Genomic DNA, 25,761 nt, shown 5'->3' with positions numbered 1-25,761 from the left:
TGAAGGGGCTGTATACCTCTCCTCTTTTCCTAGACTCTTCCACTACCTCTGTTAATTCTGTCCCAATTTGTTCAAAGAAATGTTGGAAGAGCTCTATGGTCCACCCATCCGGGCCTGGGCTCTTATCTTTTGCCATTGATTTGATAACACTTTCAACTTCCTCCTTTGAAACTTCATTCATTAAACTCTCTGCCTCCTCATCCTCTACATATCTGGGGAAACATTGGGCAGTCCTGATAATTTCTGCTAATGTGATTTCCCCTTGGTCCGCAAACAGGTTCTGAAAGTGATTCCTCCCCAGAAGAGAAAGTTCCTCGAAAGTGTTAGCCTCTTCACCCTCCTCGTTTTTTAGTTTCCATATTGTATTTGCATTTTTTCGCCCTTTTGCATAGTTGTGAAAAAACTTCGTGTTTTCATCCCCAGCCTTCAGCCATATTGCCCTGCTCTTTAGCCTCCATTCCTCTTCTTTTGCCAGCAGAATTTGATCCCTCTGTTTTTCAAGCAGTAAAATTTTCTCTTTTGACTCCTGTGATTCGTAGCCATCTGTCTCTGTACATTCCATCCTTTGGAGCTCTTCATTAATGTGGATTAAATCCTCTTTCTGTCTCTCCCTCCTTGACTTTGCCCATTCGATAGTTGCTTTTTTTAACTTTTTTAAGTTTTCCATGAACTGTAAACCTTTCCCCTCCTGGGAGCTTCCATCTGGATGAGTCCATGTTTCCTTGAACAACTTTTCATAGGATTCCTCTTGCAACCATGTTGCATTGAATTTAAAAGGCGCTGCTGGTTTCCTAGGTAGCTTGGATAACTCTAGAAAGATCGGGAAATGGTCCGAGTTTCCCCCCTCTCCCACCCATTGCCGAAACATAGGAATACTGGAAGTCAGATCTTCACTCAAAAGGAACCGATCCAGTCTCTTAGCAATTCTGGCTTCTCCCACTCTTCGGTTCCTCCAAGTGGGTTTCATTTTAATAAGATTTATGTCTATTAGATTATGAGAGGTTATGGAGTTTTGAAAAAATTTTGATAGCAGATCCTCTCTTGCCGCCGGTCCCCAGGTCTCGGCCCTCCCTAAAGAGAAGTTCAAGTCTCCACCCAAAACCATGTTGCTTCTTCCCATTATGTCTTTTGACAGAAGATCGTTCCAGAACTCCATCCTTCCCTGACAGGGCCCATATATATTTACAATTGTAAGAGGAAAATCAAAATCTGTAGATTGAATCTCTGCTCCCATTGCACGTTCCAAACCCCATTGATTTAAGATTCTCACTCTTCCTTCTTTGTATCCTATAGCCAAACCTCCCGAGTGGCCGATAGAATCCATTGCTGCGAACCGCCACCCCAGGAGTAGAGCCGTAAGAGCTTTTTCTACTTCAGTACTTTTGCCTAAGGTTTCTTGAAGAAGAATATAGTCCGGTTTCGAACTCAGAACCAGCTCCTTTAAGGCCAGTTTTTTGGGTTTACTGGCTAACCCTCTACAGTTCCAGGATAACAGAATCATTTTATTACTGTCTCTTGGGGATTCACAGCTCTAAGCGCCCCATGAATTGTCATTTGTTTCCCATCTGCCACATCAAACTTTGCTCTAACCTTAGCATTAGATAAGAGCGATTTCCTACCCCTCACTTTCTTTATTTGAGGAGAGGTTCGACCTATTCCTCCAAACGATCCTAGACGCTCAGGCTTTTTATCTAAGGATCGTAAGTTATAATGGCAAGTAAGGGAGGCCGAAACAGGTTTAGCTTCCTCAGAAGGTTCATCCTCACAGTTCAGATCAATAGAGGGAATAGCAGCCGTGATATTTTCAACAAAATTTTCAACATGAAATTGATCATCAAGCGAGCGTTTTTTAGTTTGCAAACTAGTGATCAAGCAATCATCTTTAGATTCAGAAAGAGTTAAAGATGGGTTACTTGAGTCTAGTCTCATACCCGAAAGGTCTTCAGCAGGGGTTGTACTCATGGAAGCTGGTAATTCTTTGATAGGCTTCTGAATCGGGCTTTCATTGACAGGCTCTGATCCAGGCGGTCCTTCATTATCGAGCCCTGTTCCGTTCCTTCCTTCCCTGCCTGGAGAGCTGACTGGGATCTGCTCTAATTCCTTCTCCCCCAGATGATTGTCCACCTCCATTGACTCCGTCACCGGATTCTTTTTTATTTCCATTTCCTGTACATGCTGATCCTGATCTGCGTCCATGCCCTCTTCTTCCGTCGATTTCTGGTTCCTTCTTCTGCGTTTCCCCATGGGACAATCTCTTGCTAGGTGTCCATAGACGTGGCATCTATGGCATCTGAAAGGAAGATGCTCATAGTCAAGAATCTGCTCGAAAACGTATTCTCTATACTGGATGTTTATCTTCTCCGCCAGGCCTCCCCTGGGGTTTAGATTTACCAGTATCCGGGCCATCGCCATATTTTGGGTTTGAAGAAACGACATGTCCGCCTCCAGAAAGGTGCCCAACCTGTTCCCAATAGACCTAAATACCGATTCCACCCAGAGGAATGAGGGCAATCCTGGGGCTCGTACCCAAACTGGAAATACATCTGTCCTTTCATGCATAGCATCAAACATTGGGCTCCATCTCTTGAATAATATTGGATAATTGCCAAATGCCCAGTTTCTCGCCATTACCCAGTCCGCCGCTTCTTTATTCTCGAATCTCACCCTGAACCATCCTTTTGCCAAAGCCGCGACCTTGAAGTCTTTAACTAGGTCCGTCTGCCATACCTGCTCTCCCCATTTTTTAATGAATTGGGTTGAATGCTTCTTCCCCCTCGCTCTTCCAACTAGGGTGCATTCAGCCACTTCTATAGCCTCATCCACCTGTACATCCATTCCCAGCACTAAATTATCTTCAATATCCTTCTTCTTAATGGGTTTCGATTTTTTCCTTTTTTCCCCTAACTTTTTTACCACCAAACCCTCCTCCCTGGAATGGGTATTTACGATCTTCTGGGGTATCCCTTCTTGCTGATCTGAGGAATTCCTCTGGGTGCTATTTTCTGGAACTGCATTGCCTCCTGAAACTTTCCCTAACCCGCCTATAGATTCATACACCACTTCATGCCTCTCATTGCCGGGGCTAATGAAACTGGACCTCGGTTCCACATACCCTCCAGGTTCAGAAACAACCACAGCTGGAATCCGACTAGGGTTTACTAGATTCTCGGCATTAACGGATCTGATAACTGTCGGGCCTCGTTCGTTATCCACACTGGTTCGGATCCCTCGAACCGACCCAAAATTTACGATATCTTCAAGTCCCCCTGAAAGTATTGGGCCCGAGACCGATCCCTTCCCTTTCCTTCCTTGAATCAGCCGAGGAAAAGCGCATTGACTGAGTTCATTCTTTAAACTCACCTCCTGAGGACCCTTTGTGTCGAGTTTGCTTTGAACAGCCTGATCGAATCTTTCTTCCAGTGAACCTTTGGAGCATATATTAAAACCAGTTTCTTCCACAGAGGGCTTCACGCTCCCATGGCTGCCTACGGCCCCGAAATACCATTCCACATTTTGTGCCGTAAGGTCCTTCCCCCATACAGATAGAATATCCTCCGGCGCTGGTTCAAGGTCGAGGGCCTCCCATTGTTTAACCATGATTAAGACCTGCAGACAAACCCTAGAAACCGCCAGTGGCTTGTTCCTCGCTAAACGTAACAGTTCGTGACTTCCGGTTCCGGTGCCAGCACATGGGTATCAACACTTTTGGATGGAAACCCTTTTCCACCGAGAAACCCTATTAAAAAATACCCCCAACTGTCACAATCGCGCCTACCTTCTGTCGATCATTCCACTGGATTCCACGTTGCCTCTGATCGTACTGACATCTTCCCATATCATTCCTTCCGCTGCCTGCCAGGTTCTATGCCCTTGGCCTGGGCGGCCACGCCTTCGCCTACCCTGGCATCATCCTACGCTCTCCTTTCGGCCCCATGCGCTCATCCCTCAAATATATCATGTTAAGCAATGAAATTTATCATGAAAGGTTAACATCGACATGGGCTAGAGTTGACACAGCTAAAATCCACAATTTCTCAAATCTGTCCCAGGAGGCCAAACCCATTCAAAGACGGGTTTCCTTATAAATCATGGTGGTTTGGGTTTAAAAAAGGCATCCAGGCCTTGTATTGTGTAAAACTGAGGGCCTTGACAAAGATAGAGCTTTAAATCTACGCCTTGCAATTATGTCTAAGTTCTATGACACTCTTTTCAGTGCATAATTGAAACATTATTATGCTCTAGACCATATACGAAACTATGACGAAACTTGTTTACATGCATGAAGGAATTGTGGCATGTGGGTAATTACCCGAAGAGGGAGCCAAAAACAACGTAAACTTTGAAATGAGAACTGATAGGATTACCCATTTTTTTGAGATAGAAAAAAAACAATTGATTTTGAAAAGTGTTGATGCATAATACATCTTTTTTTATAGCATATTTTTGACACTTCAAATTTTTTTTATGTATCGAATATGAACATTAAGCATTCAACATCTTTTTAAGACACTTTTGACACATTAAATTTTCTTGTGTCCTTAGTATGCACAATTTTTTTTAAATGTTGATTAGTTAACAAGTTTTAAAGTTGTCTTATTTCTCTTCTTGTTTTTCGTCCTAGGTTGTTAGTTTTTAAATGGTTTTCCAAATAAGTTTTTTTTTTGCATTTTTTATATGAATTTTTAAAACTTTTTTACAAAGTAAAAAATTTATTAACATTACAAATATATATAAAAAACCCAGAAAAACAAAAAACATTAAACAAAAAAAGAGAACAAAATTAACATGTCAAAAATATTTGAAAAAAAAAATAGAAAAATAAAGAAAAATTAAAAAATACAAATATTTAAAAACACACATAAATTAAAAAAGGTTAAAAAATTAACCCAAAACTTAAAAAAATAATAAATAAAATAATAAACAAACAAAAAAACAAAAAAACCTAAAAAAACACTCAAATTAAATAAAAAGCTTTAAAAAATCTTATAATAAAAATATAAAACATATAAAAGACAAAAAGAACAACTAACATATATATATATATATATATATATATATATATATATATATATGAACCACACTGGCTAGTTTGAAAAGCGTTGACCAGATTCTCTCTTATGTGATTTTTTTCGAAACATGTTGTTACAAAATATATATATATATATATATATATATATATATATATGTAAAATGAACATTAAAAAAAAAAATATGGTGCCTAAAAAACAAAAATAAAATATAATAAAATATTTTTAAAAACAAAAAACCACATAATTAAAAAAATAAAAATAAAAAATTATCAAGATTAAAATTAAAAAAAAATTAAAAATACAGCGCCTGGGCTTGGCGCTAAGGCCACCCAGCTTAGCGGCCGAGTGACCCTGTCGATTCTGAGAATCGGCCTTGGGCCTAGGCCGATTCTCAAAATGGGCTTGCCAAGTCTGGGCACATATTTTTAATTTTAATCTTTATAATTTTTTTATTTTTTATTTCTTTAAATTATGTGTTTTTTTCTTATGTTTTTAAATTTTTTTAATTAAATTTTTTTGTTTTTTATGTATTTATTTTGTATGTTTAAAAAAAAAATTAATTATATTTTTTGTTTGTTTGTTAGGATCTATATTTATTTATTTTTTAATGTTATTTTTTTTTAATTATGTGTTTTTTAATGTTTTTAATTTTTTTTAATTATCTATATATATATATATATATATATATATATATATATATATATATATTATAAGGATTTTTATTTAATTTGTATGTTTTTTTTGTTTATTGGTTTTTGTTTTTTAAATTATTATTATTATTATTTTATGTATGTTTGTTTTTAAATACGTGAATTTACTTACTTTATAGGTTTTTTTAATTTTTTTAAAAAATCATATTCATTATGTTCATATTTGTTTATTTATTTATTTATTTTTATTGTTTGCTCAGTTTTGTTTTGTTTTTTTTTTTTTTTGTATATTTTTATATCGTATTTGTATTTTTTAAATATATATTTTCAATGTTAGTATTTTTTTAATTATGTTTTTTTTTTGCTTATATTCTGTATTTGTTTTTTTTTTTTTTTTAATTTAATTTAATTTTTATGGCTTTTTTTTTTTGCTTTTTTGAATTACTTAAAATTATTTCAATTTTGGTTTCACATATTTTTAATATATTTTTTTTTTTTGTATAACTGTTTAATTTTTATTTTTTATAGTTTTTTTTACATTTTCGTTTTTTTTTCTTTAATGTTTTATCTTAAGTTAATTTTGTTATTTGTTAGGTTTGATTTTTTTTTTTTATCTTTTTATGTATATTTTTTATATTTGTGTGAGTTTTTTTGCCATGTTTTTATATTTGGTTTTTTGCTATTTTTTTTTATTATTTTTGTGTGTTTTAATATATATTACTAAGTATTTGTAATTATCATTTTTAAATTTTTTGTGTTTTTCTTTTTCTTTTTATTTTTTTTCAAAATTTACTTTTTTGTTTTTAATTTTTTAGGTAAAGTGTGTTTCTTTAATATTTACTTTTTGTGTGTTCTTTAATATTTCTCATTTTTATTATTTTATTTTTTCCTACATGGTGTGTGTCAATCCTTGACTAGTAACCCAATATCATTATGCCTCAATATGATTGTTGATTTTAAATGTTTTGTTATAAAGGATCGAGTCCGCCCTCACAATGTGTCAATTTCATGGTTGGTATTTAAGTTTTCATTACAATGGGTCGAGTTTGCTTACATTGTGTGTAAATTTGATGGTTGAATTAAAAGTTTTGTTGCAATGTGTCAAGTTGTCCTAGGCTAAGATTTTAAAGTCGTCATATTTTTAACATTTAAAAAAGAAATTACTCTTGGTATAATGACTCTTTCATTCAGGTATTCATTTTTAAATGTTTTTTAGTCATAATTTTTTTCCATAATGTCATAGTTGAAATTTTGTCAAAATTTTAAGATTTTCCGACATTCCAGTATTCCAGCATCAACATTTTTCATTTTTAGGCTATTTCTCATGTTTTTTTGGGTTTTTTTTGGCTAGAGTTCTCGTTTTGAGTTTATAGTTCTCGTTTCAAAGTTTACATTGTTCAAAACGTGCCAAAGATTTTTCCTAAGAGCAGGGAGTGGATAACTATTCTATGTTGTGTCAATGTAATTGGTGCTTCAAAGCTAATATTTTATCTATTCAAAGGTAAAACTCAACTGGAAAACTATATACAAAATTGTGAACCCAATGCATGCATGGTTGCAAATTCCAATGCATGATGACTAAAGAACTTTTATTGAATTGAATTTGTCAATTTGTTGCATCTATACCAAGTGGTGGTGTCTCACATGAAAACATACACTTATTGGTTTTATATGGCCATGGAAGCCACATTGTTGTGCAAACAATTGAGGAGGCTAACAATTTGGGCATCGGCCTATTAACACTGCCTACTCATGTTAATTTTGGTAGCTCGGGGACAAATTCCCTCCTTTGGACAATCTTCTCATCAAGGAAGTGTTGAAAATAGCAACAAGAAATGTTAAAAATAACATCAGGAAAAATCCTAATTTAATTTGTCCTTGAATCAAATTAGGAATTAAATTGTAATTATAATTCTCATAGCAACTTGTTACAGTTAACTAAGTTAAGTTGACTTAGTTGGCTCAGTAAATTCGAGTTGAAAGTCTATCTAGAGTCATGTAGAGTGATCCCTAAATTTTAGGGGCCTAGATTGAGTTATTATTGAGTTGTAATTATTTAATTCAGTTAAACTAGTTCTAATTGATGGAGGAACTAGTGAGAGGTCAAATGAATTAATTTGGATTTAATTCACATGAAGTGATCAATCAGATAACCGATAATTCAATCATAAATAATTCATGCATGTTAGTTCTGAGAAAGACCGAGTTGAGATTGGAGTTTAGGGACAATGTACTATTAGTTGTAAAATCATCTAAATTAAACCGATCGTGAATGTAATCAAAGGAAGGCCTATGCATGGATTGCAAAATTATGGTAAAGGAATTTCCCAATTAAATATGGGCCAATTCCCTAGGAAATTTCACAAGGAAGTAGGAGCTTAGCAAGCAGCAGATTTGGCGAAGTACTAGCTTGAGCTGGTTTGTGAAGCAGTGAGATAAATTGTACTTGTGCAAAGATTGTTCGGGTTAAATAAGCATTGTATTTTCTTCTCAGATCATCTGATTAATGCAATATACAGATAACAGGGGTTTTTAGCTGCGGATTTCACTAGAAAATTATTGTGTTATGTGTGATTGAAACTATTCCTTTTTCTACTTCGTGATTTCGTTGACCAATTATTGTTTCCACTGATGAGTAGAGTAGATTCAATTAAATTGTTTTAGCATATTACAATCTGCAGTTTGAATCTACAAGAAAATTCTATAGAAAGACCCATACTAGCCCTTGGAAGAATTTAATTTGCTTAAGGAAAAATATATTTTAATATGGAAACCCATGTCCACAAAAAGGACAGGTCAACTCAAAAGGAAATTGGACACCCTTGGATGGCTATAAATACAAGTCAAGTGATCCTCATTTGGAGGTCATCAATCATTATTTTTTCTTTGTTTTGGTTTGCATAGGTCTGAAGTTGGTTCGCACAGGTCGAAAATTGTAGGGTTTGAAGCTCACATGTGTGATTAGGGTTTTTGGTTCTAAGTCGCAGGGATGTTAGATGATATTTTTGGTTGAAACCACAAACACACAAGCCTATGAGTGTGGTTGGAGGGTTTCAACTACATGCACATCTCTCTCTCTGAGTGATTGGAACCTAGGGTTTGATTTTGAAAATGTCACAAGTGCTTGAACATATATATATATATATATATATATATATATATATATATATATATATATATTGTAAATGAGATCAAATATATTACTATAAAAAGAGATTAATTACAAAGGTTGGATTGTTCGGGACAAAGTCACCGATACAAGAGCCAACAAAACTGTCTACTCTGTCTTTAGACTTGAACAGATTAATTACAAAGGTTGGATTGTTCGGGACAAAGTCACCGATACAAGAGCCAACAAAACTGTCTACTCTGTCTTTAGACTTGAACAAGCTACAATGCAACTTTACAAAAATTGGGTTCTGAACTGTGTGATTTACAAAGATCCATATCCAGTAAATAGTCAGAAACTCGCTTGATCGAAGCCTTAAAACAGAGATCAAAAGGCTGAGTCACAACAGGACATACAAAGTCGTGGAGCTTTATTTCCGTAACCGTGTTCACAGTTGCAATGTGGCATCCACGGTGGAAAACATACAAAAGGGAGCTTTTTGTTATCATTATTGATTGTTGGTGGTCGGTTCAACGTCCAAGCTGATGGGTTGTTCCTATGTGCTCTCCTCTTGCGACGTGGCTGCGTACAGGTGACTTGAAGAGGCACCAACCATCTCTTTCTTGATGCTTGGCGAACCTTCTACAGGTGAGTGGACCTTTGCCATGGATTTCTTCTTGATAACCGTATAGTACGGAGAGCTATGGGTTATAAAGCAGCAGTGGTGAACCGCGTCTACAAAGATCACAAATTTCTTCGTCAGGTTGTCAATTTTCCTTTCAATCGCCTTTGAACGATCCTCCTGCTCCTGCAGAGCCAGACCCATAATTGTCTTCATCTGCCACCAAGTCTCAATTGTTCGGGCATAGAGGTTCTCTCTCGCCCTCGTGAGGGTCAGGTCAGGAATCCATGTGAAGTCCTCATCGACTTCCTCCAAGGTGACAACTTTGTGAAGAACACTAGCTTGTGCTTTAAGACAGGAAATGCGCCCTTGGGTCTTCGAGTTAACAACAGTTGAATAATTCAAAGTAGTGCGCCTTGCGGAGGACTCGACGCAGGTAGTGGGGGGAGAACCCAAGGAATTCCAATGAGAGTTTGTTCTACCACGCCCGTACCCCTGAGAGGGAGTCGGGCTGGAACTGCATTTTGGGGCCATGAGGAAGGCAGAGGGACCAGAGAGTTGAAACAGACAGATAATAGGGGAGCGACGGAGGAGCTAGAGAACAAAGATAACAGGGGAGTGACGAAGGAGCTAGAGAATAGAGGGAATGATCGGGAAGGGAGGGGTAAGAGGGAAATAAATAGGGGCGTAAGGGTTCTGGGGGCCAGGTGCAGAACCAAGGGAAGGGGAAATAATGAGAGGTTAGGGAGGTATAGGGGTTAGGGGGTGGAGAGTGTACTGCACTGAGTTGAAGAGACAGATGGGCAGTGTCCTTGCAGGAGAGAGGGGTCGTGGGTTGATTATCCAGCACAACTCTCCTGCCGAGGACAATGTTTGGCATGTATGCATCATTACTATCCTCCTCCCAATACTTAGAGCCTGCTTTGATGAGACGTGGGATTCTCGATCAATTATTGTTCTTTTTTCTAGTTGTCCTTGACATTGATAGCTTCACAGTGCTGACAGAGATTTCCTTCTTCCAGATCATGCCATGACCTGGATCTCAATTGAAGGGTCCATGCAGTCCTCTCATTGGCTAACCTATTCGCAAGCTTATTACTATTCCTTCTGATGGCCTGGAAGTGTAATCCTTCCATACTGTCTATGTTGTTTTTAATTCTCTGCATAATTTTGTTTAGGCACCAATTATCAGAAACTTTGGCCACTTCATTACCCTGCTGGAGATTTTTATAGACTTGAGTGGCGAGAGTTGACTTCCACGATCAAAGAGCTTATCTTATGGCTTTTCACAATGGTTATGTTGTGTTCCAAATCATGAGGTTCTATTGCGTTATTGGTTTAAGAACCTATGTTACCCTCGTAAATCCATATAATTTCACCTCCTGCGTTCTTGAATATGCCTTCGAAACCAGCCAGGTCGAGGTTACCTTTGGCCACCCGATCATAATTTAGCTTAATTGTACCCAGCTCCGAGGGTAGCCATTTGTCGTTCTGAATTCCTTTCCTGGTGAAAGAGGTTACCACAGGGGTGCTTATCTGGTGGAGGTCCAACATGGAGAGAATTCTCACATCTGAGCTGCTGGGAGGACCGTTGGTGTTCTGAAGAGTGGAGGTGGCCACCGTCTCTCGAATGGAGCTCTTGAGCTTAGATAAAGTGATTTCCTCCTGAGTTGATATGCCTCGAAAATTCTTGCATTGCGTTCCTTCCAGAGAGCCCAACATACCATACTTGGGACGAGATTCCACACTCTGTTCACCTGTGGGTTGGAGGAGAAGGAAGAGTGCCAGTTAGAGATGGTGTTGAGGATGGAAGAGGGATCTCGATCCGATCCTTTAAAGACTAAATGAACCCAATCCCAAAGTTTTGTCGCATAGAGACATTCGTTCAGGAGATGGTTTGAAGTTTCTTCCTCTTGCTGACAAAGTTGGCATCTGGAGGGTCCAATAAAGCCTTTCTTCCGGAGATTCTCCCAGGTTAGAATTTTCCTATGTAAGACAAGCCAGAGAAAAATGGAAATTTTTGGCCAATGTCTTCTGTCCCAAATTGAATTCCATTTGGGGTCCGGTTGGAGTTGATCATGATCAACTACATATATGTATGCTTCCTTAATATTGAAGTGACCTGCAACATTTTTTCCCCAACAAATTTTGTCCTCAGAGGCGTCGTGGGGGATATTTCTATTTTGGAGTTCAATTGAAAGCTCAGACCAAACCTGACGGTTGATGTGGGGAGCCCAGTCTTTCTGATCAATCCATTCTCTCCAACTGTCCCCTTCTGCACTAGTTTTCCAATAATGGCAGACCCTGCTCCTACCTCTGGATTGCATTTCGGATTTGATTGGTTGGTACTAATTCTTGTTGAGTTCAGGCCTATGCTGGCAGGCATCTTCCCAGAAGAGTGCCTTGTCTCCCTTACCAATTTCTCAAAAATTGTGTTTTTATATGATTGCTCGATTCTCCCACGCTTGATTCTAGATTACTGGACCTTTGATATTGTCATTGAGCCTTATTATTTGCTCCTGAGAGTGGGAGGGAGCATACTTAGCTTTCCATAGGGTTCCCCAGGGGGAATTGGGGTTTGCTATCCACCTCCATAGATTTTTATCTCCTAGGGTCTTCCTAAGGAGATCATTGTCCTTGAATCCCAAACCACGGTATTTTTTGGGTCTGAATATTTTGTCCCAAGAAGCAAGAGCCCATTTCTGCTATTTCTCTGCCCGTCTCCATAAAAAGTTCCTTTGCATATTTCTAATTGCATTGGAGATCACCTTTGGGGTAGCCAAAGTAGAATAAAGATAGTTTGGGATCGCCTGTAGAACTGATTTTACAAGTACAAAATAACCATCCTGATTGAGCGATTGGGAAGCCCAGTTGGCTAACCTCTTTTCTAATTTATTAATAAAAGCTTCCCAAGTTGCCCGGGCCAGTGGCTTATTAGTCATGGGAACTCCCAGATATTTGGAGGGTAGAGAGTTGATGGGGAAGTCAAGGATTCTGGCAATGTTCCTGCGAATAGGTAGAGGGGTGTTGAAGAAGAACAGTTTAGATTTTTCGAGATTTATGGAGGTGCCAGAGGCCGCTGAGAAGTCAGACAGAATGGTCTTGAAGGAGGAAGCTTCTTTAACAGTCAGGAGACCCATAAGCAGGGTGTCATCAACGAATTGTTGGTGAGTGGAGGGAGGAGCAGAGGCATAAGGCTAGAGACCGGAAAGATCCTTTGCCATCAGGGCCGCTGAAATAGAGCAACTGAGCCCTTCAGCCAAGATGACAAAGAGAAAGGGAGAGATAGGGTCCCCCTGCCTGATGCCCCTAGAGGGGTGGAAGGGCTGAGTGGGGGAGCCATTCAGGAGGATGGAGAAGAATGCTCCAGTCACCAGTGCCATGATCCATTTGATGTTGTCTTTGTAGAATCCATAAGCTGCTAGAACTTCTCTCATGTAGGCCCAACTTATCTTATCGAAGGCCTTAGACATGTCTAATTGAATCATCATGCCAGGTTTCTTTTGTGAGTTAAGAGAGTGGATTAGTTCATGGGAGAGGATGATACTGTCCATGATTTTCCTACCTTCCACATAGCCAGATTGATGATGAGAGATAAGGAGAGGCAAGATAGATTTCAGACGATTGGCCAAGACTTTGGAGATGATTTTGTAGATGACATTGCAGAGGGCTATGGGTCTAAACTTGTTCGGGAAGTCAGCTGCATCTCCCTTTGGAATTAGAGTGAGGAAAGTGGAATTGAGGGCTTTTAGGACATACTTTTGAATCCGACATTCTTCAACCAGGGCATGGACCTTGAATTTGAGGAAATGCCAACATGATTTATAGAAGTCAATTTTGAAGCCAGACGGGCCCGAGGTTTTACCATTGGGCATGTTGATCACAACATCCTCCACTTCCTGAAGAGAAACGTTTCTTCAGAGAATTTTGTTGTGATCTTCAGTGAGGATCTTGGGAATGTGTTTGGTAATTTTTTTAATGTCCTCACCCTAGTCCTTCCTTGGCTCCTTGAGAAGAGAGCTAAAGTACTGAGTTAAATCTTTTGTCATTTCCTCCTAAGAGTGAATGAGGTGTCCCTCTTGGTCTTTTAGATCCATGATTATGTTTTTTCTTCTGTGATGTATCATTGATTTGTGGAAAAAGGAAGTATTATTTCCCCACATTTTAGCCAACTTATTCTTCATTATTGCTGCCATAACTTCTCTTCCTGAATGACTCTTTCGTCCCAACTTTGTTGTAATTTTTGCTCTTCTTGCTTGCTATGGTTTGTGATCCCTTATTCAATGATGTGATGCTGGAGGAGCTCCATCTTAAGCTCCAATTTTATATTTTTCGTACTGATGTTGCCAAATGATTCTCTATTCCAATTTTTTATTTCTTCTTTGACATGTTTTAGTTTCTGTTGGAAGGTGTACATCTTGTTGTCAGGTCTGTTGGGAGAGTTATTCCACCATAGCCTCATTTTGTCCAGGAATTTCGGGTGATCCAACCAGAAGGCCTCGAATCTAAAAGGCTTGTTTTTAGGACCACCGGAGATGTGAAACTTAAGAGAGATGGGCCAATGATCAAAGCCCACTTGCGGAAGTATGCGAGCCTCCATTTCCCAAGAGGTTAGGTAAGCTTCTTCCGAGAGGAGGAAGCGATCTAGCCAAGAGGCTATTTGATGCTCGCCTCCTCTTCGGTTGTTCCAGGTGAAAGTTCCATTGCTTGTGGGGATGTTGATGAAATTGAGACTTTAGATAGTTGAAAGGAAATAATCTGAGTCCCTTTCCAGTTTTCGGATTCCTCCTCTCTTTTCTTCCAAATTTGTTATCATATTGAAGTCCCCAACCATTATATTGTAAGGCAAATGAATGGAAAGGAGCAGATTAGAGATGCATTGAAGCATCTTGATTCAGTCTGTCACCTTGTGGGGGGCATAGATATTGGTTATGCAGATGCTATCCTTAGTACCGATGATTCTTAGGATAGAGGTGATGGAGTGATGGGTAGCAAAAGAGGAGATGAGGTCAAACTTCGAGTTTTTCCATAAGGTCATAATACCTCTCGCAAAACCTATGGCCGAGTTGGCTAAGTGGCTATAAGGCTTGAAGCAGGATTTTTGAAGGAGAGAGGAGTGAGCTGACTCAAGTTTGGTTTCTTGAATGAGGAGGATGTCGGGCTTGTCAAACATGATTCTGTTTTTGAGGATTCTTTTCTTTCTAGGACTATTTAGTCCTCTTATATTCCAAGAAATGCAATTCATAAGTAAGGAGAGGGGGTTAGGGCCAGAGATTTTACCTTTCCTTCATTAATGAGCTTGGCTCCCAGTTCTTGGAGGAGTTGGCGGTAGTCTTTTTGCCTCTTTTTCAGATTGGTCCTTTCGAATTGAACTCTCCTGCTAGAATGTTGGCCATGATGCCTTTTAATGCATTGCTTTCCTGTGCGGGGTGTCCTGTTCTTAGTTTCAGATCCTCTTGGAGGAGGTAAGCCCCTTATATTTTTTGGAGTTGGTGTTCTGGGATATCCTTTATTTCGTTTTTCTTTCATTCTTCTACAATGGTCACTAGGTCTACTCCTTCTAATGCTTCTTCTATGGCACTCTCCTCTAGTGTTTCTTCGGTCGCTATTTTTTCCATTTAGGTGTCCTCTTGTGAGAGCTCCATTTCACTGTTGTTATGTTCTACTTCTCTATCCTCATGTACCCTAACTACTTTGATCTGATCCTCTTCTCCTGCTTCATCTCCTGTCGGGTAGTATGGATCTGATTGTTCTTGTATGTTGAGTAGGGCATCAAATTGGTTCTGATTTTTTGCAGTTTGCTGATCCTTTTTGGGTTTGGTCTTTTTCCTGCTTTTCTTGTTCCTGGAGTTGACCCTGATGAATCCTTCGCTACCTTTTTTCCTGATTGCATGATCGACACTTTGGGGGGCTTTATTTAGAGGACAATCTCTAAAGAGATGGCCGTGCTCATGGCACTTCCTACACCTGAAGGGGATATGTTCGTAGTCTATACTTTGTAACTAGATTTCATCTCTAAAGATTAATTTTATTTCATCTGGGAGGGCTCTAGAGACATATATGTATACACATATTTTGGTGTAGGTTACGTAGTGTCCATTTCTGGTACCTTCAGACATTTTTATATACTCTCCCAACTGGTCTCCTATGCCTTTTAGGACTGAAGGAGCTCAATAATCCATCAGTAAGGAGTAGAGATGCACCCATAATGTGACTATAGTGAAGTATTCCTTCTCTGGTGTGAAGTTGTCCTTCCAAAATCTCATGTATAGGCCTGTTGAGTTGAAGAAATAAGGACCTCCTTCGAAGATTTTGTCTCTGTCTTCTAAGAGGTCAAAGATTATTGTGAAGAAACCTTTGGAGCCCAGCTGGAGTTTGATTTCTCCCTTAGGAGTCCATTTGTTTTGTATCCACCAGTTTAGGGCTTTCTCTGTCAGCCAAATACCCATAAATTTGCAAATGACTACATGTTCCTGCATGTATTCTCTGTAGACTGCCACTCCTGAGTCCTGGATTTCCAGCTTCGGGATTTTCTTGGCTATGGGGTTGCAGTTATTCTTTGTTTTTTTCCCTTGTTCTTCCTGCAACCTCTGACCCTTTGTGGTGTTTGCCTTTGTGAAAGAGGGGCTGGTGGAAGTGGTACTGTTTTCTGGATGTATTTCTTTCTTTTTTCCTTCCCCCAGCCTTGTTTCTCTATTCTTGGGCTTCTCTCCAGCAGGCTGGAAGGCAGATCTGGAGGCTAACTTGGTGAAAAATGAATCTTGGTCAGGAGGGCGACCAATGACAGTGTCTTTGAATGAGAGAGCTTCGTGGCTTGGGTTCAGCTCCGCCATGGGAGAGGGCAATGGGCTCAGAGTGACCAGGGCCTGGCGCACTAAAGGCGACCGCCGTAGGGACTGAAGAGACTGACGCCGAAGGCTACCGCGGACCTTTGTCTAGGGTCTAGTTCTCTTCCGCGCAATTTATATCTACAAGATATCATTAATATTAATGTTGTGCTGTCAATGCAACATATCAATGCTTGAACATATTGATTAAGCCTTGGTTATTGATTAAGTCGATGGATATATTGAAGGAAACATTTTTATATGGATAATGGATGGTGATAATTCTTGAACACTAGTTCAAGAGGGAGATGATAATTTCTCATTAGAGATAACTACCTTTCAGATTTATCTTATTTCTTTGTAACACTGTTCTTATTTTGATTATTGCTTATACTTCCTGCATGAATATTTGAGTATGTGAATACTTCTAACCTCCTGATGAGATGTGATAAGCAGATCCCTCTTGAGGATCACCTAAGGTGCAAGAAAAGAGAGCTAGTACAAAAGAAGGTACCTAATGAAAAGGTTTCAAAGTAGCATCGGTAAATTATGACCGTCGATGAAAAATAAGAGATACAAGTTGCACAAGTATTTAGAGATTACAAGGTATGTATGGTGTATTATTTCAATGTTGTGATTCAACTGCAATATTGGAAGGAAATTTAAGCCCTAAGTTATGATGAGAATATCACTTTCATAAATGACTCATGCATACATATCAAAGTAAGTGTGATCTCTAGTACGTGTGATATATTGGTATTTGGAAAGTATCTTAGACATGATGAATTTCCTAGATGCATTGTTTTTTTATATATTTTGATTTGATGCTTCTATAATAAGCATGGTAACCTTGATGATATAAGTACAAAAATAATATGTATTATTGGGATCTTCTTGTTGACTTTGGTTCTGTTAAGCATAGTAAATTTGATGCCCTTACTTGATGATTGAGTAATATGAGAAATAAGTGATGTAGTGATTATGATCCTTGAGTTATGAAGATACACTTATTAGATGCCCCAATTATATGACACTAACCTTGATTAATATTTGATGACATGTCCATATGAGACAATGAAGCAGTTGATGAAGATTTTTTAGGACTATGATGAATATATGTTCTTAGAACCTAATATAGTTTGATTTCATGATCCAACACTTTTGTTGATGCATGATAATATTATGATAGACAAGTTGATGTCTTGAATGATGATGATTGAAGTGGATTCCAATTTAGAGGGAGAAACCTTTCATGAGATTTTTAACACCTATTATTATTTGGGAAGAAGACACTGGACTAATGAAGGAAGGATTTTGGACATGAATAACCATATGAGTTGTTAAAGAAATTTTGTCAAGTTTTGAATTGAGCAAAGAATGTTTCTCCTAGTCCAAGCCTCAACCACTGGGAGAAAGGATTAAGGGTGAGGTTATAAGCCTCACAAGTGCATGGAAGAAGGTTTATGGGTGAGGTTGAGCCTATAGGATACAAAAAATAAAATCTTATGCACGAGACCGGGAGCACACTAGGAGTATGAAAAACCTACGGACATGGAGGAGATGTTGGAGAGTTCTGTGAGCGAGGAAGTTTTAAGATATACATAATGTTTGACTTATTATAGAGAATGTGAATGTTTGGACTAATATTGTGTTTGCAAAAGAATGAAATATGCATATCAGTATGTTGTTTGCCTTAACTGATCACTTGAGCTAGTATATGATAGTATTTGGTAACATTTGCAAGAGTTTGACAAGATTTGGTTTATTGACTTAACTTAATATAGATGGGTAATATCGTAATTTTTCATAATGCTTGATAGCTCATATATATGTTTTTTCTTATGGATTGATTGGATTCACAGTGATAACAAGTTAGGGTTTTGATCATATTTTACAATAATGATTTTCCTTGATGTGGCAAGACAATATGGGCAGAGTGACTCTCAGTGACTAATATTGATATTCAGTATTGATTATGTATTGGCATCATTGGCACTTGACACATTGGTTGAAGTGTAAATAGTTATGATTCAATATGCATTGATCTCACAATGAATGGATAAAACTTATATGACTTATCCTTGGTGTATGCATTCACATCTAGGGATAGAAATCATGATCATGAGGATGGCTTGATAAAGTTTGGTTGGATATTGATTGGTAAATATAAAGTTGTAACCTAGTATTTAGGTGTGAGCTCTTCCTGACACCTAGTCCAAAGATTTTTTCAGTGATATTGGCATAAACGTTTAATGACTTTGATATTAGTTTTGGTTTGGCATTTAAGGCTTGATAAATAGACTTAGTTGATTTGATTACATAGTATTAATTTGTTTGAGGCTGAGCATATTGGTTTGTTCCGTATTATGATTGCAGAAAGAATTGTATGGTTTGAAGCAAGCTTTCTGAGCCTGAAATGTCCACATTGACAGTTACCTAGTGAAGCTTGGAAGATGTGTCGATTCGAACCTCTACTTCAAAATTGGTCCAAGGTATGCCTTTGATTTTGGTTTTATATGTTGATGATCTATTCTTGACAGGTAATGAGCCTCTGATGATCAAAGTAAGAGGGAGTTGGCCTCTGAAGTTCGAGATGAAGAATCTTGGCATGATGAATTACTTTCTGGGATTAGAAGTTTGGAAAAAAGTAAAGATGTCATAAATTTATTTTGCATGATGGAATGCAAATCCTTGGACACACCAATGGAATTGAGTTTCAAGAATTTATGTAGAGATATTGGTGAACCTGAATTGGCAACTGATGCTAATTGAAGCTTTAATGTTCCTTTTGAAGACCCGTTTAGATATATTTTTTTTCTGAGAACAACATGACTAAATATATGATAGAGTCGCTTCATACACATTGAGTTGCCACTAAGCACATTTTGAAATAATCTGCATGGGATGATCATTCTTGGCCTAATATATACTTCTAAAGAGGTATGAATACATGGATACACTAATGTTGACAAGGCTAGAAAGCATTATTGACAGAAAGAGCACATTTGGGTGTTGCTTTATCTTGGATCTGCCATGACATTTTTTATGAACATGAAATAGAAGTATGTATATTTAAGCACGACCGAGGTTGAGTACATTGTTGCTAGCATGACTAGTTGTGGGAAGTTTAGTTGAGGAAGCTCTTTGGTGAGTTGTTTGAGTAGGTTCTGGATATGGCAGTGATACATTGTGACAACAAGAGTGGTATCTAATTGGCAGAGAATCACTTATATTGTTGGGGCTGAGATATCTCCCTGTGTTGAGACAATGTTTTTGTATGAGACAAGCTTAGGTTTGTGGTTGATATGTCCGTGAGAGGGAGGATGAATAAGGTATCCTTTTGACATGTATTTCTTCTGCCATAATATTTTATGTAATGTCTTGCATGAATAGGAAATCAGAGGATTGTTGCTCCTGCTAATATATGAGGCAGTATGATTTTGCTATTCAGTGAGATGTTTAAGTTGGTACCAAGTATGAGCACGTTGATATGTTTCCGATCTATAGAGAGCAGGGTTGATCGAGGACACTGATCCAACTCTTTCCCCTTGCTTGAGGTCCCAGGGTGAAGAATTGAGATGTAGGGTTCCTAGCGTTGAGGGATCTCTGGACAATAGGGTATCACCCCTATCTATCACCCATAGGGTGGAAGATGTTTCTCCCATATCTTGGTCTATGTAGAGTATGCCCCAGTTGGCCTCATAACCACAAGTCGGGCTTATTGGGATTGTCCATGGGGGCTTCATTGGGGTAGCAATACCATACCACATGCGTTCATATTGGGGGATATATATTGAGGAAAAAAATGACATAATATATTCAACATATAATAGGGGGTAAATAGTTTTATCTTGGAGGGTATAAAAGATGGAGCTCAAAGTTAATGAAAAAAATATAAAGGGGTATAAAAAATGTTAATGAAAAAATGGGTACCTACAATATCTAGTGAAAGTAGGGATTTTTTAAATTAGGAAGGTGCATTGGATTCATATTGGTAGGGGATTAAATAATGTGATTTTTAGAGGTATTTTCCAATATGTAGTCAAATTAGGGGTATTGTTTAGTATGCCACAAACACACATGATATGTCATAGGTTAATTGGGTGAAGGCCCTCTGGGATTGTCGCTCCCCATCTGGCCAACAGGTTGAGAGGGCTTGTGGGTATGTGATCCTTACCTTTGGTAAATCAGGCATCTCACCCAAGTAGGATTATGATGCAGATGTTCTACCACTTGAGTCCTGAGAGTCATTGTTGGGAAGATCAACAAGCAATAGGTTTGATGCGATTTTGCATCTCACTTATTTCTAGACATAGGGCAGAAGACATATGCTCCCCTATGAGATGAATTGGGTTGAAAGTGTCCCATAGGAGCTTCCTCACTTCCATTGGATTTGGGGTTGATATGTTCTCCCCAATGTGGTTCTAGGTTGAGAAAGGCTCCCTGATGATAAGCTTTCTAACATTTTCTGGGTATTAGCAATGGGTTCCTCACTAGCAAATGAATAGAGGGTGGTAGCTTGGACTCCCCTCCTATATCAAATTACTCTTCTTTTAGATTTTAGAGTGTTCAACATATGAGCATATTTACAAAGATAATGAGCATAGTAGCATAAGCAGAGATGGGCAATGAACATAGATTAGCACATATTACCACATGAGCATAGATGCAATGAGATGAGCCAAGATATCTAGTGGAGACATTTGATGATGACAAGATATTTCTTATAGGACATATGTTGCAGTTAATAATTTCTCCCTAGCTGATAGGGAGTGTTAATTTTGGCAGCTCAAGGACAAATTCTCTCCTTTGGAAAATCTTCCTCATCAAGGAAGACCCCTACTAGCCCTTGGAAGAATTTAATTTGGTTAAGGAAAAATTTATTTTAATATGGAAACCCCCATCTGCACAAAAAGGACAGGCCAACTCAAAATGAAATTAGACACCCTTGGATGGATATAAATACAAGTCAGGTGATCCTCATTTAGATATCATCAATCATTCTTCTTTCTTTTTTTTTGGATCACACAATTATGAGGTTGGTTAGCGGAAGTTGGCTCACACAGGTCCGAAATTGCAAGGTATGAAGCTCACACATGTGATTAGGGTTTTTGGTTCTCAGTCATAGGGATGCTACAAGATATTTTCGATTGCAATCATAAGCACACAAGCCTATGAGTGTGTTTGGAGGGTTTCAACTATACACACATCTCTCTCTCTCTCTCTCTCTCTCTCTCTCTCTCTCTCTCTTTGCGATTGGAACCTAGGGTTTGATTTTGATAGTTGATCACAATTGACCGTAGATTCCAAAAGTTGATAACAATTAACCTTAGGCTTATGAATCACATTTTTTATTATTAGAATTGTTAGGTTCATCTCTTGGATGTTGTTTAGTTTATTTTGTTGGATAGTTTTGTGGTTAAAGATATGGATCATTATACTTTATTTGCTGGAACATTCAATGACAATCTAATAAGAAGACAAATTTGAAAGGGTTTTCCCCCTTGTGGGGTTTTCCCCAGGTCTCCGACCAATCTTGGTGTCTCTATGTGTGAATATTTTTCTTATATTTTCTTTATGTTCCGCTGCATTGTTGATGATATTTTTCTTTTTGCATAATTGCCTAAGTTGTTGGATAATGTTATAATGTTGTGGGGTGAATTCAATGTGTAAATGATGAAATGCAATTATCTAAAGCAAATAACAATGTAGCCCTAAGAAAAATGAACAACTCACACCACTCACAGATTGTAACCCCTTGATGTGAGTGTGTTTGGGACTTTCAAGAACTATTTCCAGTCAAAGTGAGTTTCATGGGTTGCAAAGAATCCAGGGGTTGAGGTGAAAGGGTTTGAGCTAGTTGATATTGCAAGCTCACACCATCAAATACCAAGGTTGTCTTTAGGAGTACTAAAATTTGGCCACTGAATCATGATTCTCTTTTAAAAAAATGGTTGCCACAAGCTATCTAGAATTATGATGATCTTATGCATGATACTGGTCATAGCAAGGCATTTCATGTGTATGGTCAAGAATAAGGGAATTCCCAATCACATGTTTATGTACAAGAAAAAGTGGATTAACAAGAAGATGTAGTTGCAGTTGGTAATATGGTTTCCCTCTCTCAAGGACACTTCTATGGTGATGATGATGAACATGTAAGTGAAAAACATTATAATCATGGAATAATTGATAGTAACATGGAGCTTGTTCTACCAATTGAAAGACATGCAACTTATGCATGTGATATCCTTAATGACTCTCTTTATCATGCAACTGACAATGCTAATGTGGTTGAAAATGACATTGCCAATATTTCACTAGGAAGCAACAATGACCAATTGATATTTCCAAGCCAAGTAACCCCACCATCATGGTTGATAGAAGGCATGATGAATATGAACAAACATAATGTCTCAAGAACCATAAAAGAAAGCATGAACTCCCATTAACAATCACCATAAATGAACAATGAAATTGTTCATTTGTTTTTGGACAATAGATTACTAGAAGAAGATATTATACATAATGAGGAATTAGATGAAGTGAACAATATAGTGTTGGGCATAATACTAGGGGGTGGGGGGTGAATCAATATTTACAAATCAATAACATTTTCCATTTTATAATTAGATTTATATACGCTACTTCAGTGAAGACATTCGCATGTGCATGCAACTATTCTTAAGGCAACCAACGTATATCCAGTGAACTTTTGATTCAATTAATTCATCATATGTTGATATTTAATCAGTGCATCAATACTTTATTAAACATTAAATAATAACCATGTGTAGTAATTACATAATAAACCATCACACATTAGCAACACACATGAACACCAAGATTGAAGGTGGAAACCTAATGCGGGAGAAAAACCACTTGTTGTTGTTGTCTCTATCTTCTTTTTAATCTAAAGAATAATCTGTTTACAAACTTTTACTAGTGCAGACTCATACTAGTATGCAAGCGCCCACCTGCAGAAGGCTACAACCTTCTCTCATTCTCCAGCTTCTACTGGAAGGGAGCTACAACCCCCTAGCTCTTGTACTAGCCGATATGTTTACTAGTACATAGGTGCTGACCTACAGAAGGCTACTACCTTCACTCGTTCTCCAGCTACTATTAGAATGGAGCTCCAACCTCCTGATCAAATCACCAACCACTACTAGAAGGAAGCTTTGACTTCCTCGCTAAAGGCTCCAACCCTCAGTATCCTCCAGGGACCATGTTTCATAATTTCAGACTGGATACTCCTGGTACACAACAACATAATATGAAGGCCTCGTTTCATCAAATTTTCATACTGGACCCATCAGTAATAGTGAAACTCAAAATCAATCACCACTACAATACATCCATCAAATACATCTGCATCAACCAATCACTTAAACTAAATCATCAATCTCTGATATAACTGATACCCAATCATCAAACTCTGAATCAACCATAACTGAATCAATCAATCAATGAAACCTCTAACATAATGAATCAAACAATCGCTGAACCTCTGACACAATTTTATCAACCATTCATTCAAACTTAATCAAATTCAACCAAACAACTGGAACAGACAGATCACTGTAACTAGTACACATATTTGAACCCAGAACATTGCATCAACAACTAGAACCAACTGCAACCTCAAAAATCATGTGCCAGAATGTATACGCTGCTTCAATGAAGTCAACCTGCATGTATACGCTACTTCCTTTATCCCAACCTGCATATACCTCTAAAAATACTGAATCATAAAACTTCTGAATCAAAACTGTACTAATCAATGACATTATGAAGATCTACTGTCATATTACACAGTTCTAAACAGATAGCAGCAAGGATCACCCTTCTTTCTCAATCAATCAATCAATAAACCAGAATCAATCTCCTTATACAATCAAATTTAATTTTAGATCTAATGAAGACATCATTGACAAACCACAGTAAAACGGCAGCATTGATCAGATAGATCAGTCATCTTTAAACAATAGGATTTTATTTTGCATACGTTACTTGGAAGACCCAAACCAGCGTGTATACGTGCCTTCACCAAGGTGAACCAATGTATAGATCTGCAAATAATACCTTATAACTTCGCAACTATTCCAGACTTCAAACATACCCAGATCATAACATATAAAGGAAAAAACATTTGTTAGCTCTCAGATCTAGCCTATCTATTATCATATCTCATAATGATAATTCATTATGATCTTGATCCATCATTATATCTCATCCATCATCAAACACTTAGGTGCATACTTAGTTCATATCAACCAAAGCATCAAAAACCCATAACATGAATAATTTCTTTTGATCTAACACTTCATAAGATATTCATTACTTGTGCACTTAGCCCTTTGATCTTCTCCTCCTTGTATAGTTTTAGCCTTTTTCAATGCCTCGGACCAAAACAACACTTAGAACCTATGGTATTCTTAGACGGGATCAAATAATCGTTACTCCTCTCAATATTTTGGGCTAATACCATGGTATTGACCCTTGGTATTCTTTAATCTTGAATTTCTTTGATTTTCCAACCCATACACGCTTTTCCTCATGTGAAAGTGTGTGCATACATATACACTCTTTTTGTACAGTGAACCCACGTATACAACTTAACATACCTGAAAACATCATTTTTCCTAAAATTCCTGATTATGATATGTATTCCTTTGTTCCTTCATCATGTTCTTTTGTACCATGACTTTGCTAACTCTGAATAGACCTATTATAATGTAAGAGTTTTCATCATACATCACTTCTAAACTGATTCCTCTGAACTGCCCTGCATTCTGTATGTCCATCATTCTGTCATCTCTGACTTGTAGATTCATCTTTGTTCCATCATTCTGTCACCTCTAATCTGTCATGTAGATTCATCTATTTACTATATACTTGTTCTGCTACAAGTGAGTTGCCATAAAGTACAACACATGTATCATAATGCCAACAATCTCCCCCTTTGGACTTGATGGAAACCATATTGGTGTTGATTACTTCAAGCTGTAGAACCTATTCAATATATCAAGTAACACCAACCAAGATACTCTCCCCCTTTGACATCAAGGGCAAAGAGCAGACCAAGATATTCTCTCCTTTCGAGATCAAAGGAAAAGGGATGATAAAAAAGAAGACTTCCATATCTGAACAACTGAATATGAACATTGATCATGCTCCCCCTAGGCACATGCTGAATTCTCTAATTGAACTCCCCCTTTGTACATGCTGATATGCACTAAACCATCCATGCTCCCCCTGAGCACATGCAGAGTCTGCAAAAATATTTTCCAAAAGAATAACATGACTCTATAACTCAACTATGTGAGTATGACCTTCCTATCACCAATGACTTATACATACATCAATCTCCCAACCAAATGGGGATATACCAAGTTTGACTCATCTACCCAACCAAGTGGGGATATACCAATTGTTTATACATGATTAATATATAGAAATTATTACATCATCCTTCCCATGCATAGTGGGGGTACAAATTACATCATATGACCAAAAAGGA

The sequence above is a fragment of the Pinus tabuliformis genome, chromosome 3_2, assembly GCF_031772625.1.
Source record: "Pinus tabuliformis cultivar Carrire ecotype Pingquan chromosome 3_2, CPIR1, whole genome shotgun sequence".
Classification (NCBI taxonomy): domain Eukaryota; kingdom Viridiplantae; phylum Streptophyta; class Pinopsida; order Pinales; family Pinaceae; genus Pinus; species Pinus tabuliformis.
This window is presented reverse-complemented; position numbering follows the sequence as displayed.